The sequence below is a fragment of the Bactrocera tryoni genome, chromosome 4, assembly GCF_016617805.1.
Source record: "Bactrocera tryoni isolate S06 chromosome 4, CSIRO_BtryS06_freeze2, whole genome shotgun sequence".
NCBI classification, from domain to species: domain Eukaryota; kingdom Metazoa; phylum Arthropoda; class Insecta; order Diptera; family Tephritidae; genus Bactrocera; species Bactrocera tryoni.
The window spans coordinates 28751410-28770833 of NC_052502.1; the positions used below are offsets into that span (position 1 = coordinate 28751410).

General features: G+C 28.4%; 1 protein-coding gene across 3 annotated transcripts in view; it reads left to right on the forward strand.

Moving 5' to 3' along the window:
* Nucleotides 1–19424, forward strand: part of LOC120775776 (UNC93-like protein) — a 90872-nt gene that overhangs the window by 42950 nt on the left and 28498 nt on the right. The window contains exon 1 of one of the 3 annotated variants that reach the window (XM_040106113.1): nt 7993–8199. The exons of the other annotated variants lie outside the window; for them this stretch is intronic. The gene's annotated coding sequence lies outside the window, so the exon portion shown is untranslated. Of the gene's footprint in view, nt 1–7992; nt 8200–19424 lie in introns of those variants that run through there. 3 annotated transcript variants of the gene reach the window in all.

Consider the following 19424-nt stretch of genomic DNA (forward strand, 5'->3'; position numbering starts at 1 on the left):
CTAAAAATCAAATAATGGCTTTCATGACTTATATTTTACATCTCTGTATTTAAATTTGAATAATTTCTATAATTACACTTTTTTAAATCAAATTTCTTTTCCGCTAGTTTAAAAAATGTTGATCTTAAATTCAAAAGTAAGAGCCAATATTTTTGCAAAATTAGTTAATACGAAATTTTTATAAAAACAATTTAAAAAAATTAAGAACAAAATTTTCATATCAAAAAATTTAAAAAAAAAATTAACAAAATTTAAAAAAAAAATTAAAAGGAAAAGTTAAAAAAAAAAACAAATGAAAAAGAAAAAGAAAACGAATTGCGATTTTTTATAATATACTAGTTATGCTACACTAGTTTAAAAAATATCGAATTTAAATTTAAAAATTAAAACTTAGTACTCTATAAAATTTTTTAATACAAAATTGTTATAAAAAAAATTCAAGTAAAATCAGAAATACAATTCAAAAGAGATTAAATCTAAATTGAAGTTAAAAAATAAATTTTTTATAATAGACATCAAATATTTTAACTTTTTAATTATTCTGCTGGTTTAAAAAATTACTGAATATATTTGAAAATAAAAACTTAGTACATTAAAATATTAGTTAATACATAATTTGTATAAAAACAATTTCAAAAATATTGTAAAAAAATTAACAATGAAATTTTTATAAAAAAATTAACAAAATTAACAAAAAATTTAACAACAAAATTTTTATTCCAAAGATTCCAAAAAATAAATAGATATTAAATTGCTATTTTTCATAATATACAAGAAATGTTTTTATGTTTTAATTAAAACTATTTCTAAACTATAAATTATTTATAAAAAAAACTACTTAAAAATTTCCAAAAAAAATATATTTATAAAAAAAATTATAACTAATTTATAATATACAAAATGTATTTACCTTAAAAAATAAGATTTAAAAAAAAAAAATAAAAATAATTAAAAAAATATTTTCAAAATAATTAAAAAAAAGTTTTTAGAAAACTTTACAGGCAAATAAATTGTAAATTATTTATAACATAAAAAATGTATAGTATTTACTTTTCTGAATAATTTACAAAAAAAAAAAACAATATACATATAGAAAATTTACAAAAAAAAAAATTATTTAAAAAATATTAACAAAAAAATTACAAGCACAGACATCGAAAATTATTTATAAAATCAAAAAAATATTTTTTTTAACTAACAATATTGAATATGCATGCCTTATACGCGTTAAACACGCGATGACGTTTTTGTTTGCACTTATCACCTTGGGATAACCCATATAATAACACACTAAATTTAATATATTTAGCAAATTGAATAAAATGTTACTTAAATCATCATAGTCATAAAATAATTTTGCCATATGACTCAAGCATAACGTTTTATTTACTTTTATTAATCACATGCTCGCCGCGAGGGAAATGTTTTTTGCGCTTATAAAACAGTGTAATCAATGTGCAATAATCTGATTTTAACTAAAGAAAAAACCCAACTAATCCTGCTGCATATTATAAATGATTAAATGCTGATCAATGATTATAATATTGGCCGCGATATCACATCGCACGCCGATTTGCCAACAAGCACTTGATGAATGAATGTCTGCAAGCAGGTATGCGATGTGTGATAGAGCGTGTACAAATTAAAGGAAATTTGGCAGCGTGTAATAAAAATATCAAAATCAAAATCGCATTTTAAAATGATTACAAAGCTGATGTATAGTCATGAATATATATTTTTTACTTGGTTTTTTTGTAGCTAAATATTTTGTGTGTATGTATGGCTGCGCTGTTAATGCAAGACTCCAAAAATGTCGCTACTTTCTTAATTTTTTCATTGAAGCAAATAAGCAGCACATTTTCAATTGCCGTCGCCAGTATCAGTGATTGCTGATAAAAGGGCAATACGGTGTCATAATTTAAATTGTTTGTCAGTTTAATTCGCTTGCGATAAGTTGCGCGAAGGCGGAAGGAATACCCACAGGAAAGTGTTTATTGGAAACAAAACTATAAATATCTATGGAATATTGTCTTTGGGGTTTTCTTTTAATTAAAAAAAAAATGTGTGCAAATTATAAAATGATATTAGCTGGTTCTGCTCACATAGACTAATGCCTGCCGAAGTTAGTCGGTTTTTATTTCACACTTGAAAATTATCATTTTTAATCGATGAACTCTTGAGTTTGTACGCGTCCCGATATATACAGTAGCTGTAAATATAGCGCTTGACTGATTTACAGTATTCTGAACTGCTGCCTTCTCACAACCATTTATGCGCACGCATCGGCAAAAAGCCCCGACAAACTTATCGCTTCCGCTTAAGCACGAAAAACCCATTCAAATAATTATTGGCCACTTTAACTAACTGCTACTGTCTATTTTTAACATAATGATCAAAGCATTCTTAAAATCGTAAAAACCAACATTGGAAATTTGCTTAGAATTTTTACTTTAATAAATTAGAATAGAAAGATAACCGCCATTATCATATGGTTGATGTGACTTCAAAAGAAAACATAAAAACCGAAAAGAGAATTAATTAAATTAAATTATAAAGTTAGACAGTCTGATATCAGTAATATATGTAAATAATAATATAAAAAATTCGTTGAAACAATTTTGCTGGATTTTTTAAGGTAATCTGAACATTTCTACGAAGTTCAATGAAGCCAGATGGCGCTGTAGCTAAATTTTTACCATCAATAGTAGAATTAGACTCATACTCATTTACTGGTACATACAATTTTGGCTAATTGGAACAAACTGCATTTGTTATGCAATTGGTTTCGCAATAAGTGAAAACCAGGTTTTTGAACGGCTTTGCCTATTTTCAAGTTGTAGATTAACTAAATGTTGCCTAAACTTTGGCGCAATGTCAAAAAATGCGATGAAGAGGAATTTGTAGGTCTACACTAAATAGACTCTCAAAGTCTGTTAATCAAATCGTTTCTAATTTGGAAAAAACAGCTATCAACACATGGCAAAGAAATCAATTTTATTTAAAAATAATTTTAATTTCGCAACTCAATGAAAGCACTTAACGCACACTTAAAATAATTTTTTGCAACCATTTTGTTATTTGTCTGTTATTATCATTAATCTATTTCGGTTTCCTGCTTTCTTTACAACAAAAAATATTTTTTAACATTTTTTAATTACTGGTTTAAATACTGGTATAATCTAAATACTCTCGAGAGAAATTTGAAAAATAATTCTTTGGAGTGAAGAAGAATTCACAAACCTTGTAGAGATTTTGTCCTTTAACTGCCGTCGAAAAATATGTAAATAATTAAAATTAAAATATTTTGAACAAAAGATCACAACATATAGTACTAATAAGCCCGAAACGGGTATTATTCTGATCTCCCGTCTAAAAATTTATATGTAAGTAAAGCAAGAACAAATGTTTGCAATTAAATTTAAACATATGGAGGATGTCAATAGAACATAAAAGTGGTTTAACCCTTCGCTAGGGTTCCAAGTTCAATTACGCCAGATTCTAGTAAAGTTCTTTCTTCGATTTTCTAAGATTTGACATATATTACACTTAACTTGTTTTCCGAATTTGATTACGCCAGTTTGTTTTATAGTTGTTTCTTCGACTTTCTAAAGTTTGGCATATCGAAAGCGGGTGTTATTCGGACAACATAAAACACCTCTTGTATTAACTATTGTATTAAGAAGGCTGAAGAGCTATGGCAATCAAATTTTTGTTAAAAATTCCATAATTTTTAGTTATTTTGCCTTGCTGTTCCATGAGGCTCACGGTTTCTAGCCGTAATCAAAGAGCTTATATCTTAACCACTTAAGTTCGCAAGTGTTTTCTTTTTCCTCTTCATTTCAAGTGTGAAATCAACGATGATGAAGTCAAAGGCTAAAAATAACCAAAATTTTGGCAAAATGCGTGCGAAGTATCAAGATGGAATCTTTGAAAAATTCAACTTTTTTATGATGTTGCGTTGCCGTTGATGTCTTGCCTAAACTTGTTATATATAAAGGAAATGAAAACTATAAAAATAAACTTTAGATCGCATGTTAAGCACGAGCTGAAAAGGCGATCATATATCAAATTACTCGAAAGTATTGATATACTACGCACTGATACAAAAAAAATTTAGTTGTTTACAAACTGATCATTCAAACTGAAGCTCTTGTATAGAAAACTACTTTATTTGACAAGGTATCTTCACAAAATTTCACATAGATTATTATCCGAGCCATCGCTACATTTTTCGAAATAATAGTTGTGATCGGACAACTATAGCATACAGCTCTCCTTTAAACTGATCGATCAAAATCAAGATAAAGATATATTTTTGCCTTCTTCTCTCTCTTACCCTCGATTAAAACTAATAACATAATTTGTTGATAAAGGCATTTATTGCTCGATATTTACTACAGCAATGAGTAGCGAGTTGTAACAGGCAGGGTTATTGACTTATTTATTGCTAACTTAGCGATATGAAAGCAATAAAAAACATTTAGAAAATACGAAGTTCTAAAAACCTCAAATGTTTTGTGTTTTGTAGCGGCACGCGTAAAAAACTTCTGTTTTATAAATAAATTGAAATTTTCTCTCTTAGCGGCGCGCGTAAAAAAACTTCTGTTTTATAAATAAATTGAAATTTTCTCTCTTCCTTTGTTTTCATCGACTTTTCGATAATCAATAAAATTCAATGCAATTCACTTTAAATATTAAAGATATTACCGATATCACCTAAAATTTATCAACTGGTCTATTTTTGTACGCTTAACTTGCTTGTGGCATCAATATGCGTTGTTTGCCTACAACAGCCCATCAGCAGCAATGAAGCGCCAACTACCACGCTTATCTGTCACATACGAGTATGCGCTGTACACGCTTGCCCAAAGCAATTTCGCCTTTCACATTTATCATGAAGTTCAATAAAAGCTTACACTGCATATGGGAGTATGTGCATGTGTGTATTTGCATTATTCTATATTTATTTACATACTCGCATAATAAATTTATCTCACATGCTTGTCACTCACTCAAGTTAACGCATGACTCATTTGCCATCAAGCATTGCTTGAGTTAAGTAAATGAAATCAAAAAGTCCAACTAGCAGATATGTCATTGTGTTTGTGAATATCATTAACGGTACGCTGTAATTTATACAGAAGAATTGTAAAGATTGTAACACGTTGTGTATTTTAATTAGCAACGGAAGTCTCTAAACTAGTATGAGAACGTCACTATCTTATCTTTATCCTCATATTCACGTTCATATCATTGTTTTTTGTTTTATATTTTATTTTGTTTGCAATTAGTAATTCTAAATTAATTGCAGCATTTCTTACAAATTAGGTTGAATTTCTATTAAAATTTAATATTAATAAAATAATTGTCTGGCAGCAGTGATTGTAGAGATTCAAATATGTATTTAAGTACTAGTATTGGAACTCTTGTTCATTTTGAAGTTATATTGTATGTAAATATTTTCCTATCAATTATAACTTACAAAAGCTGGGTATTTCCTGTTTACAAATACTTTTGCATATACTTGTGTATTTTGATAGACTAAAAGTGTAGGATTCATATGAGTTATACATGTAGTATATTATTTCCATTACTCCAGTATAATACATATAATATTTTAAAATTAGATTTCTCCAGAATAAAGAAGAAAATTTCAAATTCATTGAAATTTTCTACAAATAATCTATCCTCAAAACGTGCGAATTACCAACTAGCGGAGAGTGGTAAATCAAACAACCAACTGGTATAAATCGCATAAACTGGTATAATTAAAAGCAGATAAAATTGAAGAAGATTTAACCACTTCAGAGATGTTAGCACTCACTAGCAAGTGGAGAGTGGTAAATAGAACAACCAACTGGTATAAATCGCATAAACTGGTATAATCAAATACAGATGGAACTGAAGAAAATTCAACCACTTTAGAGAGGTTAGCACTCACTAATCGAGTAGTGACTCGAACAACCAACTGGTAGAAATCACAGAGACTGCTATAATCGAATACAGATGAAATTGAAAAGGACTTAACATCTTTAGAGAGGCACTTCAGTTTTGAATTCAGCAGAATATCTATGAAGCACAGCAGTAGATGGCATAAGTAAATTTTTGACCAAGAGAGTGAGGAGAACATACATATGTAGTATTAGAAAGCGGCTACTAATATATAAGTACATTTTTAATTTTGTTTGAATAAAATGGCAAAGAATATTGTTGATAAATTTTCAACGATTTTTCGAACACTAAGACTACTGTTCCCTCGGAAATTGAGTGATATTTTACAGAATATTTTTAGAGCGTATAAAAGCTGGCACCTTCTGTTCGTGTTACGCTTTGCTTTTTTTTTGACAAAAAGGCATCTATTATTTACACATTTGCATTTGCACATTGACATTTGCAAAAAAACACCCTATATTTACTCGTGTGCCACGTGTCATTCATACTTGAAAATCACTTGTAGATAATGCTAAAATGGATTTGTACAATTACACTCAAATGTACACATATACAAATGTGATAGTAATCAGATTTTAGTTAGCTAACGAGAATATACTCAATCGCAGTGATATCACACTAACACTGCTAGTAAAAATCCAAAATATAAAAGAGAGAGAATAAAAATCATTAAACTGGCATGCTAAAACGCCTTAACACGGTCGTAAATAGTTATAAAATCTGTGTGTGATATTAATTATGGTGAAAAAATGTTATTAAAAACTAATGTTAGTTAACATGAATCACAAATTTCATAGAAAATTTTTCTATGGATAGTTAATGGTAGGTCTCGGTTTTCATTGAATATTTTTCTATATATTAGTTGATAGTAGTACTTTTGAAGATGTATTATGAGCCAAAATATGGAGCATTTTTCTTCATATATTCAAAAATATTTACAGTTAATCATATGCGCCACACTAATACCGCTAAGTAGACCACATTTGCTTTAGTTAAGTTACTGCTGTATAATTTACTGAGAGCCAACAACTACTCAACACCCACAAGCGCAACACATACATAGAAAATTTTGTGTAAATAATCGTATAATCAGTTAGTGATCAGCAAATAATGTGAGCACACAAACAAAAAAGGGAGAAAAAAAACAGTACAACACGCGTCGCTGCTGGTTGCGTATACGACATGTCGCCTCTAAGAGCAGCCCCAATTTTGTTGGATGTCACTTTGATTTGATTATTTCGCCGTTCTATTGTACTCAATGACGCTGACCAGTTAGAAGTGTGCTTTACCAATCAAATAACTGCTTAATATTGATTAAAAAGCACAAACACACACACACACACATGGGCAAGGGGACAAACAGATAGCTAAGCATACGTAGCACTCGTGTGCATTTACATTTTATTGCCAATTTTTATTATCGCGCTTTGTTTACGCTGTGTGGCTGTGTATCTTTCGGAAATAAATATTCAACAATTTTTAACTGCAGCAAAAACAACAACAACAACAGCAATAGCAAGAAACAGAGTAACAGAATAATAATAATCGCAACAACAATGACTGTCTACAACTGCTTTATCAATTTCTTGAAGAGTTACTGTCGCCGAGATATTTTTCATTTAAAATTCGCCAAGTGTCGCTAATATTTGGCATTTATCGTTTGACCATTAAACGAGAAGGAGCTCGTCAAATCAAATATATACTCAATCACCTCAAGTGTAGAAAAGTAAACGATATACACATATACGTACATACATAACGGTAAACGGTATTTAAGAAAGCGTTAGCAATAAGTGAGCATTAATCAACATACAAACGTCGTCAAGCACTCAACTAGTGAAGGGTATTTGCTTGTTAAACGCGCATAAAGTGTCTTAAGTTGTTGAGAAGAACGTTGTACAAATCTATATAGTACGTACATATATAGCGACATATAATATATAAAAGTTATACATATATAACTACAGTTAATATATAAAAATTGTACATATATACACTGCTAATATATAGAATTTGTATAAGTAAATAAAACACTTGAGGTGAAGCTGTATTAGTTCAGCATCGAATCTATTGTGTGATATTAATAAAAGTTACTCATATAAGTGGAGTTAGAAAACAAACGTTATTAACGGTCAACGTGTGCGCCAACAAGTGCACATTTTGTAAACGTCTCGACAATTTCGTTTCTTTTGATACCAACTGCAACATATTTCTTCATGCGAAGCCACGAATTTGCAGCTAACAAGTGTGAGTGTTCAAATTAATTTAAATTAGTTGGAGATTTAGATTAAAATATATAATTTATATATAAAATTTATTGCTTAATTTTTTTTTTTTTTTTTAAATTTTGTTTTTAGTTTTTAATTTAAATTTAGTAATTTTAAAACTTAAAATTTTTAATTAAAGGTTTTTATAAATTATTTTTTGCATTGAAGTTTTTCTTTTATTTTTTAAACTATTTTAAATTTTTTTATTATTTATTCTTAATTAATTTTAAACTGTCTTTCTGAATCTCTTTTTATTTAGTTATTAAATAATAGCTGCAAAACTAGATCGCTTAAGTAGCTAGCTTATATAAAGGACGATAAGGACGATACAAAATTTTTCTAAAGCAGTAAAAAAATTAGGTGTTGTTGTAACTTTTAGCCAATGCTTTAATATTGATCGTTTTGTGTGTCTAAATATTAATATTTTAGTTGGGTTAAATTCAAAAGGTTAAAATAATCGTTGTAATCATAGTAATGCAATTATAATCATAACACAGCATTTAAAAATTAATAATTTACTCAAAAATTAATTAAAAGGCATTAAAATCACCGGAAAATGCTACCACATATTTGAAATATCTGCGCAATAAGCGTATAACTGTAATTGTTGGTTAATACAATTATGTGGTATTTATTGCTTGAAGCTTCAAATAATTTAATTTGAGGAACAAATGCTTACAGAAAATGCTTGAAGTTTCTTTAACCAAAAAATATCTTTTTGTATGGTAGCTACGTGCTTCAGTGGTCCGACTTCAACAATATATTCAGAGATTGCATCGTTGACTCGGACGAAAATCTATGCCAAATGTCGAGAAGATGTCTCGTCAAATAAAAGAGTTTTCCATATAACAGCGAGATTTATTTTTACCAGTTTGTATGGCAGTTACATGCTATATGGTTCCGAACTGAACAATATATTCGAATATTGTAGCGTTGTCCTGAACAACAATCCATGCCAAATTTTGGGTAGATATTTTGTCAAACAAAAAAGGTTTTCCGTGCAGGGAATTGAGTTTGATCAATCAATTTGCATGCCAGCTTCTTAGGTAAGAAAAGTCGTGTACAAAATTTCTGAACCATATCTCGACAACTGATGATCAATTCGCTTCCTCAATGTCTGGTTACCAGCTTTTCTGTCCAGTTAATAGAGTTGCCCGCTTAATAGATTGTACTTAATAAACATCAACAAAGCGCATGGTTTATCGAGATTTAATAGAGCGTTATTTATTTATGAATTGCTTTTACTATCCTACCTTCTAAGTTGGTTCGAACTGGACACAGTGTGCTAAATTTTACTAAAACCGGTTCAATAGTTTAGGAGTCCATCGCAGACGAACATCGTGACACAAAGTATAAATTATTCGACATGAAACATTCGTGCAATCGCAATTCGACAGACTGACATCTGACTGTAGATTTTGTTGTTTATTTAACGTTTTAAGAGCTCACAAGTTCGTAAAAGTGACATATCCCCCACTAACTGCATATAAATGCGCCTATAATTGATTCAATTGAGTTATATTTCACAAAGCACACAGCTGCCAGTAATGGCAGCTCGGCTGCTCATATAGGCCGGATATAAATCGTAACCGATCTATCTGCCGTAAGACTGCGAATAATATGATTAAATAATACCTTTGCTGTAATACTAGCAGCTCCCAGTCAACTCTCAGTTTAACCCAATACATATTTATGGGTTATTACTTAATTACACACTACTAAATACTCACTTCGTGTACTTAGTGTATTAAACTACATTGGTTAGGTGGCATTTCACACATTTAATGCAATTCGGTTATTGCAAGGAATGTTATTCAGCTGGTTGCTGAGCATTCCTTGACTAATCGTAGCGACTTTAACTGAATGATTTTAAATTACTGTTTTAATTAAGTCTAGATGCGGTGCCAGGCACCCAACTATATGTTTTAGAGCTGTATTGAGGTGTACTTTAGGAAGTGATTCATATATTTTTATGGGTGTTATGAATGGGAAGCATTTCGGGATGCGGATAATTGCTGTTATATTAAGTGAGAGGTTGAGAGGTTTGAATGAATTAATGTGTACTTGTTTGTAGTAGAAGCGAGAGTGTGAGTAACTTTTAGAGAGTATGATTTTATATTAATTTTATGAGAGATAGGCTAGTGCTTTTAGGTTAAAAGTTGTTCCTTTTATTTTTTGCTTTGAAATAAATTTATGTTTTTCGAATACTAATAAGACTATAACCACGAAGAAGAAAAAAAAGATTTTTATTCAATTTTAAAGGAAAGAATACTTTTTTTTTCAATTTATAAATTCGAACTTGATTTACAAAGTTTACTCCCAAAATAATTAAAAAAAAATCAAAAACTAATTCACTTAACATGCAGAATTTATAATAAAATGCCGAAATATATAAAATATGCTATTGAATATGCCTTGAACGCCTTGAGGACATTATAACTCCATTCAGCTTCAGAAAAATCAATTTTAAGACATTTCACTAGATCAAAATTAATTTATATCAAATATAGCTCTAAAAATATGTCTATTTATGTATATAAAATTTTATGCCAAATTTCGATGTATTTTTTTTTTTTTTTGTGTAAAACCTATTAAATCATAGTACATGCAATAGCGCCTTAATGCATTTTAGTCATGAAATTACGTTTTACTGCTCAAAATTCAAAAACATATAACCACACTCAGGTGTAACAGGTGTAATAACAATTAATCAGTCAAGTTCACACGAGTGCACAGGGCCAGCTACAAAGTAAAAAAAACAAACAGCAAAAAAATTAAACTCATTGTTCAAGTTGATTATCAGACGGAAATTTCGAAGTAATAAAATCGGTTATAAAATAGTAAAAGCCAAAACTGAATACCAATTGTAGTAAATTATTCTGCAATTTCATGTTGCACTCAAACAAGAATTGTCTGTAACTAGTAAATTATCTTCCTGTTGCATTAATATTTATTACTGTCTGGCTGACCATATTCTGCAATAAAATAATAAAATAAATTTAGAAAATAGTGCCATTGTCAGCTAGATTTATACGAATCACGACTGAATCTCAATAAATCGCGGCCGGATTCAAGTGGTGGTGTGTATGTTTTCGTTTGGATTTCGCGCACTTTGCTCGATTAGATTTGACGGATAGATGAGCGATTACGTGCATGCTGGCGTTAACGGTTAACGGTGGGTTATCAAGTGGTAGCTTATCAAAATGAAAAGGGGCAATTACAAGCAGATATGGTGGACATGAACACACACACATATGTTTACATATATAATATATATTCACTCATTAACATATACATACATATATCAGCTCATTCATATAAATGCTTATGAACCTTTTTGTACATCTGCAAGCGCCAATTGTTTATAAATATTGCAAAGATTAAGCAGAGTGCCTACGTAGTAATGTTTTTTTGTATTCCATATGTATTGTCTGTGTGTTGAGATAGTTGTAATTGAGTGTGTGTGCACCTGTTATGGAAAAAACCTAGAGCTGTGGAGTTTTACCACAGACTAATGATTAGAGTCAATTTAGGTTTAATAATTGCTGTTGTTGGAATTTAGCTATTGGGAGATACTGTGGATTTTCTGTGGTGATATAGTTAGTTGGCTGGTTTGTTGGAGTATACTTTTGTAAGAAGCGAATGGTCATAAATTATTAATAATGCTGAATTTTTCTGAGACAGTATAAGGTTTGAATTTTTTTTTTAATATTTGTATTGATTTAAGAATTTTAGCTAACTAAGTAATGCAAGTAATTATATAAAAATTAAATATATGTCTCTAAACAAATTATTATTATTAGAAAATTATTATAAAAATGAAACAAGCAAGAATATGAAAATATAAAATTTTTCTTTATGAAAAATGCATAAAATTTTTTAACAATTTCTAGTCAAAAATGCATTATACTAATTAACTTAAATTTATTTCAAGTAAAAAATTCAAATTATCTCAGAAAAAATTAAAGAAAAAAATTAATTTTATTGAAAAATTTAAAAAAACATATTTTTTAATAAGGATTATAATGTTTAACAAGTTAAAAAAAAAAATTATAAGCTAACAAGTTTTATACAAAGTAATTAGATTTTTAATATAAATGTATATAACAAATCTTTTTTTTATTTCTTTTTTGATATAAATATGTTTTCATTAAAAACAAAATAAACAATACAAATTTTTTCACAAAAAACTTAAAGAAAAAAATTTATTTTAATAAAAAAAAGTTAGGAGATATATTTTTAATAAAGTTTAAGTTTAAAAAGTTAAAAAAAAAAAAATTTATAGGTCATAAAGTTTTATAAAAATAAATAATTTTATATTTATATAAAAATATTTTAAAAATTACCGATTTTTTTTTAATACTTAATCATTAAAAATCTTTTTTTTTCTGATTTTTTATATAAATAAACATACAAAATTGAAATAAAAAAAAGAAATACGTTTTTTTTTATAAAAATGCATAGTCATTAAAAATCCTTTTTTTCTGCGAACACCATTTATAGCTAACATTCATTTGAGTGTTTCCTCACCAACATGTCAATTCACTTAAGTGGTCTGTTCTCTTTCAACATAATATTAGAAATCTAAATTTCAAGCAGTTGCGCAGTTCTTCAGACGTACTTATCTTTATCTCTTCTAAGATTATGACCATAATAATAACTGCTTATGAATATAAATAATTTTTGCTTTCGAATATTCGAGAAAAGACACCAGCTCATGCCGGAAGAGTAAATAAATATGATTTACTTAAAGTAATCAGAATGAAAAATAAACAAACTAAAACTCATATTACAACAACATTACATTACATTGCACTGTTAATTCACTGTTTTCCACTATTTATAACACCATAAACCTTTTTCAAAGCAGCTTTATAAGAACTGCAATATTAACAAAAAATTTAACTTTAATTGCATCATAAAATATCACTAAATGTGTGTATATATGTATATTTGTAGAAACAATTAAAGGCATGCAAATATTTTTTTTGTTATTTTTTTTCAAGAGCGCTCTTAGCTTATATTAACTCATTGGGATGCACACGTGCTTTACTATAACTCATATATCTACTTGTATATATTTATTTTTCTACAGTTATCATTTTTTTATCCATTATTTACTAAATGTCAAGCTAAGTGCCTACAGTAATTAAAAGTAATAGACAAGGTGTTTTAAAGTGACGAACAGTTGAATGAAATAAAATCATTTAAAAATGTATTCTGACAACAGAGAAAGCCAGCAGGTCAACAGTGAGGATGCTTTATATACTAAAAAGCAAACATGTGTCTGAATTTTTTAAGTTCTAAATATATTCGCTTGCAAATAAAGATCTGATATTTATAAAATATATGTATATAATTATAATTATCGCATTTATTTTTGTTCTATTTGAAAATTTAGCACTCGAGAGTTTGTACCATCATATAAGGCAACTAAAGAGTGATATATTTGGGAAACTTTATACTCCATAAATTCGTTGGAGTGGTGGCCAAGCCATCAGAAAATATATTTTTTAAGATATTTCAAATATTCTGAAATATTTCACCCCATTTTACCTTCTTCAATGATTTCTAAATATTATCTTTCCAAAACCCGTCTCACCTTTCAATGAACCAAGTTCTTTGAATGCATACTTGTATTTTTCTTGAATACATACTTTATGTAGTTTGTAAATACATTCTCACCCATGATTGTCAATATGAAAATGCATATGCTTGCATATAATTATAATTACTGTCATAAATATTCCCAACGCGTTTTTATTCACACACAATTAATTGCATTACGTATACGCCACCGCCGCCGGCACCACCAACACCAAGCACATGCGAAATGCAAGTTTATATTAACAATGGCGAAAATTACAGCGAATATGTAAACGCATCATGAAATTACGTGAAAACTAAAGAATTTAATACTTCAAAGCAAGGTTGTTAGGGTGATCCGGTGCCGATATGTTATTGTAGCTTTGTTATCACAAAAAATTTATAAAATTAATATGTAAGTAAAAAAAATGTATGCTTAACTGATTTTTAATTCTTGTGAAGTGAAATTAATGTAATAATTGAGTATTTAGAAGAATATTTTTTTATTATTCGCCGTACATAGCGCTCTAATGTGTGCTTTGTGTTAAGTTTTGCTTTTAAATGGGTCTTTAAAGACCACAAATAGTGATTTTTTAGACTGTTAACAAAAATTTATTAATCTGAAGACTAAAAATGAATAAAATATCATATTTATAAATATTTTAGAAATATTTCCGCAAAAAAAATAAAAAATTCCAGAAAGCCACGAGCATCCATAGCATATTCAATCATACTGCTCAGCAAACTCTTATTTCATCACAATCAATTTTTCCAACTCCCTTACTTTTAGTCCACAAAAATATCGCAATAAAAATATTTTCGCAAACAAAATTTGATATGACGGCGCAATGTCAAACAAAATTGCTGAAAAATTAATTACTCTATCAGCGCGGCAATCTGTGACAATAAGATTTGCTTAATTTCGTCAAGTCTTAATTCTTTATAAGTAACTCATATTCCTCACTGTTATCTTAGACACCATAAAGTTGTCTTATAATTAAAATTAGCAATTTCAACTCACAAATTCGCACACACTTACACACGTGCCCTTGAATATATGATTTTATCTAACAATAATTTACTGAATATTTAATTTTTTTCCTTGCTATCTGGCTGATTAATTTAAAATAACTTTAATAAACAATAGCAACACCAAAATATTTATTCTCCATAACACACACGAGTAATAATTGCCTGCTCTATCTAATAGCATGCATCTACTTAGTTGATGTTTTCCTCTCCCGACGCTTGCCATAATACAATATCACATGTGACTTTGATTAGATGTAGCGGTAATTACAAGAGTGTGTGGTTTACCGGCGTTGGAACGCATAACCACAGGTATTTGCCCGTACACTTCTAATGAATGCTGGCAAATACTAGGAACGTGATGCAAAAATTGCGAAAGCACTTGCGAAATTTATGTGTAAAGAGAAAACACGTGACGTTTCGCAACGAAATCGTGTCGCTAAAAAAAGTTATTTCCAATATTTTACAATAAATATGTGATTGGAAAAAAGTTAGCAATCAAATTGCAATTATTGGGCAATGAAAGTCGATATCAGTAATAGTAATCGATTATTTTTTTGTTCCTGATGAAGTAAGCTCGAGGAAATCAATGTAAACGCAGGAAAATAAAAGTATAATACAACAAAAAAATGTAAACCAAAAACTTTTCAAACACCCGTTTGAACAATTTGCATCACGAGCTGCGAACATTTGCATTTTGCTTTGTTACTCCGCTGACTAATCTGTGCGGCGAGTGCCGGTAGAACTGACAATAGCCGATTGACAGCACTCGTGGGTAGACTAATTGCAGCACAGCCTTTTGTAATGCAATTTTTTACTGCACTTCATTATTATTAATATATGAGAATGCAAATGAAAGCACATATGATGATTTACGTGCACAAGCGCAGCTACAGTGGGGGTTGGAAATATTGGTACAATTAATAAAATAATGAAATATTTTCAAAATTATTTTTGTTTCACTTTTCATTGAATTGTTCGATAAAATTTAGAGTTTTCTATAGTTTAATATGATTTTGAGAAGTAACGCATTTTTGCGATGAAGTGGGGAAAATTAGATTTTTAATATGAAAAATTATTTGCTAAAAAAATAAAAAAAAAAATTAACATTAAAAGGAATTAGCTATTTTTAGGATTTTTTAAATCACTACACTACATATATTTTTGTGAAAAGCGTAAAACTTTTCTATTACCAATGTGAAAAAATGTTGACAAATTTAGTTTTGCTTTACATGGAATTATAAAGACTCCAAAAATTTGAGACAAAAATAGCAGTTCCTTATATTTTGCTCTATGGTCAGCTTTGGTGATGTTTCTTATTATTATTCAATATATTTTTTGTTGTAAGGTAGTGTAATAATTTTTAATATTTTTTTTTTGCAAGCTAGTGTAATTATTTCAATTATTTTTTTTTCCACCAAAAATCACAAAATGACGGCAATTTGTAATATTCATTGTAATGCTTGCCTATTATGCACTTTTTTCCCATATCTATACACTTTTTTCCTCACATCTCTACATTTTTTATGCTCACCACTGTAAATGCAGTCACGTGTCAACAATGTTTCAAAAAGTTGATTTAAATAACAATCGAAGTTGTGTCTAATAGTTAGTGCTTATGCAAAACTCAATTACTTAGTTTAACAAAAATTATGTAATACACAAGTATTGCATTGTCGGGTGTAAAAGTGTAGTATACAAAAGTATATAGCTTGAAATACTATAATCTGATCAAAATATAAAGCAGTGCCACGCTTATAGTTTTCATAAAACATTAAGCAAATTAAATTTTTGTTTAAATTTTTTGTTTGTTGATTTCAATTCCAGCCCTCCTGATATGTTTTTCCACGATCTCCACTTTTATATTGCCGTGCAATTTTTCTCGCTTTTTTTAGCATAATAAACAGATCATTTTCTGACACTTTATTGTCACGCCGTCGTTTAAGCAAATACAATAATAATAAACATGAATGATTAAAGACGATGCGAATGACTTGAAATGGTGAAATAAGATTCGCTGGAGTTATTTATCGTGCAATCTAATATTTACTTTTCTGTTCTTGTTTTTTAGCTAAGATCGGTGCTAAATTAATAGTTCAAATGCTTGCTAATTCATGCGAGGTTTATTGGGTTATGAGTAAGTTACTGATACTGCAAGTGAAATTGGAAATTTTCAAAAACAAAAATTGCGGATTTATATCTTTTTTCAAATGACTTATGCTGGAAAACAATTTATGTGGGGAGATAGCTGTAAATACTCAAATTTCGCTGGATCTACATCGACTTGTTTAATGAATGAGATATATATTGGGTAGTCGAAAAAGTCTTTTCGTATTTCTAATCAAACTTCAGCTTATTTTTTTATATTCATAGTAATAAACATATTTGTGAAACAAGTTTGTAGTTTTGCGGCTTGTTAAGAAAAACATAGTTTTTAAAATTTTTATATTTTCTGCACACCCTAAATTGCAAAATATATATTTTAAATAAACTTTCATGTATGTTGTTTCAATAAATTTTGTAAATTAATGAAATATATATAAAAAAAATAGAATACTATATTTAATGAAGTAATAAAATAATTATATCTTTTGTTACAAAAAATTAATATCTTGGTAAAAAATTAACATAAAAAGTACAAAAAAAAATTATATAAATATTATTATTAAATAAAAATTATAAGTTCAATAAAATATATGTGCATTTTATAAAAATATAGATTTTTTCCAAAAATTTGATTTTGATTTGTTACAAAAATTTATATTTTGATGAAAACTTTCAATATTTTGTCGAATAATTGGCATAAAAGTAATTTAAAAAAAATATACATATTATGAAAAAATTGTTATTCCTCAAGGAATGAATATGCTGAACAAAACTATTATACAAAACTAAAAAAAAATAAAAAAAATTTAAAAATAAATTTTATAAAATTTAAAATTAAAAATAAAATAAAAATAAAAAAATTTTAGTTTCAAGCACAAATACTATTTATAAAATATACATATATCTTATGGTTTTAAAGATTTTTTATGCTAATTTTTCATCAAATATTCATTTCCTGAGAAAAAGGAAACATTATTACCGCAAATAAATGCCAAATAAGTTGAGAATTTTTGGTAATTAAAAAAGAAAATCAAAATATTAAATATCTACCGTTATATTTATATCTCTTTTAGCATATTTTTCTACAAAAAAAAATTATACAAAAATGAAATAAAAACTAAAGTTACAGATTAGATACGCTAACGCGATTTACTATCAGCACCAGACACAAATTTATTTTCTTGCTTAAACAGCCACATTACACATTTATAGATTTAATATTTATGAACATATGTCAGCAAAAAGCCGCCAGTTATTTATTCATATTTTTTATTATTTATTTCTTTACAATTAATTGGCTGTGCGGCAGATGTGACGACAGATAAGTAATAATTTTATTAATTGAACACGAAGCATAAAACATATAAACATAACATAAATATATATATTTACACACATATATGTATATAGATACTTACTACCGCCAGCAATAAAGTTTAATGCTAATACGCATTTTACAGTAGCAGCAGCTTAAGCAAAGAAAGGCAAAACACAAAACGCAGCAAGCAAAAGCGACAACAAACAATAAACAAAAGTGTATTCAAGCGAGAGTTAAACATAGCATAGAACAATGTAACAACAATAGCAATAAGCCAACAAATTGTTGGCAACTAATTGCTGTAAAATGACAATAACAAACCAAAACAACAACAACAACAAAAGCACAGCACAGAAAGAAAACATTATTACACGCTACAATCAACGGAACTGCGTTATTCGATAAAAAGTAATACTACAATAAATCAATAATTATTAATATGTTGAAAATGCAGGAACTGAAACGCCGCGTTGTGTGTGTGTGTGTGTGTGAGAAAAAAACGCAAATTGAATAAATGAACTTGAACTTCAGCACTCGCTTGAGCTGACGATTATAAGCGCTTTGATGCCTGTCAGTGCATATGTGTGTGTGTACATGTGAGCGTGTGACTTTTTGTGCTATCAATTTGTTTGCATGCATGTGTGTTTGTGTGTGTGTGCATGTATAGGATGCGCCAGTGCCCGCCATTCACAAGTCATCGAGTTTGCGCTCGAGTGCATTTGCGAGTGACAAACGACAGCCGAACAAAACATATCAAGCGCTTGCAATTGTTCAAATGTTTGAGTATGTTTTTGTTTTGAAATTATTTTTCATTCAACTTTTTGGCAGTACAATTTGATAATATCATTTATGAAAAGGGTCAGTATAAACATTTACGGTACACAATATTGAATATTGTTACAGTTATTGTAATGATATTAGGAAGTGGGGTGGTGACAAGAAGGTTCGAGGATTAAAAAAAATGTTTTTTTATTAATGTCAAAAATTTTATATTAAGCTTATTTATTTATATATACATATTTTTTTTAAATCCCTTTTATTAAGATTTTTTAAATTTTATATCAATCTTTTAATTATTATTTTTATTTATTTCTTGTTGCTTTTATTTTTACAAATAAAAATGATATAATTTTATTTTATATATTATATAACGTTTTTAGTTATTA